This window comes from Myotis davidii, unplaced genomic scaffold (assembly GCF_000327345.1).
Source record: "Myotis davidii unplaced genomic scaffold, ASM32734v1 scaffold33, whole genome shotgun sequence".
NCBI lineage: Eukaryota > Metazoa > Chordata > Mammalia > Chiroptera > Vespertilionidae > Myotis > Myotis davidii.
In genome coordinates, this window is record NW_006284721.1 from 106196 (window position 1) to 107704 (window position 1509).

Genomic DNA, 1509 nt, shown 5'->3' on the forward strand with positions numbered 1-1509 from the left:
TGAGTTTGTTCTGTGTCTGTGAAATATGCCATTGGTATTTTAATGGGGAATGCATTGAATCTATAGATTGCTTTTGGTAATGTGGACATTTTAATGATGTTGATTCTACCAATCCATGAACACGGTATGTTCTTCCATCTGTTTATGTCTTCCTCTATCTCTTTTTTCAGTGTCCTGTAGTTTCTGAGTACAGGTCTTTTTATAACAATGATGGTGGAATCCTTCCAGACTTTTATAATTTCCCCTCTATTGGGGTTCTCTTCCACAGAGTTGACAATAGAATACCATGTGTAATGAACCTTAAAGATCTTATGACCCCCTCATCTAGAGGCTGAATTATAGAGACAATGTGCTTGGGGGCATGTAGAATGCTTTGACAACTTTGGTGTTGAACTTATGGGGATCTGGGTGACCAGGGGTATTGTTCAATATCAAAATAACTTTTTTTTTCAAAATAACTTTCAAAGGTAGTTCCCGATTGGCAAGGAACATCCTGACTTCAGGGCAAAGCATCAATGAACCCAATCCAGAGAAGGGATTATTGTTGTGGAGGCCTTTTTATTGTACAACCAGAGGACTGGTGGCTGCTCTTTATCTTTTTCCTTTAAGCAGCAGTTCTCAACCTTCCTAATGCTGCGACCCTTTAATACAGTTCCTCATATTGTGATGACCCCAATTTCATTGTTACAATTGAACATAATTAAAGCATAGTGATTAATCACAAAAACAATATGTAATTATATATGTGTTTTCTGATGGTCTTAGGTGACCCCTGTGAAAGGGTCATTCTACCCCCAAAGGGGTCTTGACCCACAGGTTGAGAACTGCTGCTTTAAGACTTGGGGGCTAGCGGCTTTATAGATAAGACAGTCCTGATTACAAACCCAACTGCACTTGCACAAAGCAGTAGAGTTAGCTTGTCCCTTCCTGCCTTAAATCCTGGTGCTAGCTTCTCTTCCTTAGCAATAAATGTTTTGTGGCATTCCCCCTCCCCCTTCCTCCCCCAAATAGGACATTTCTGTCTGCATTAAAGAAACCTATTCAGGCAGATAATCTTTCTCCTCCATGATTTTCTTAATGGGGCCTGTAAACTTGTCTGCAGCCTCTTGGTTGCAGAAGCTGCTTATCCTGTTTTTTGTTTGTTTTTTAGAATTTTTTAAAAGCCAAATCTCTTTCTACAATTGTCAGACCTCCCTTTGCTAGCATTAAACCCTCCAGTTTTAGCCCTAGCACGTTTGGCTCAGTGGCTAGAGCATCGGCCTGTGGACAGACAGGCCCCAAGTTCCAGTCAAGGGCACGTATGGAAGGCAACTAATTGATGTATCTCTCTTATATTGAAGTTTCTCTTTTTTCAATTAAATCTTTATTGTTCAGGTTATTAAATTAGTTACTCTTTTTTCCCACCATAACTCCCCTCCACTAAGTTCCCACCCCACCCTCCACCCTCACTCCCCACCCACTGTCCTCATCCATAGGTGTACGATTATTGTCTAATCTCTTCCCTCACCC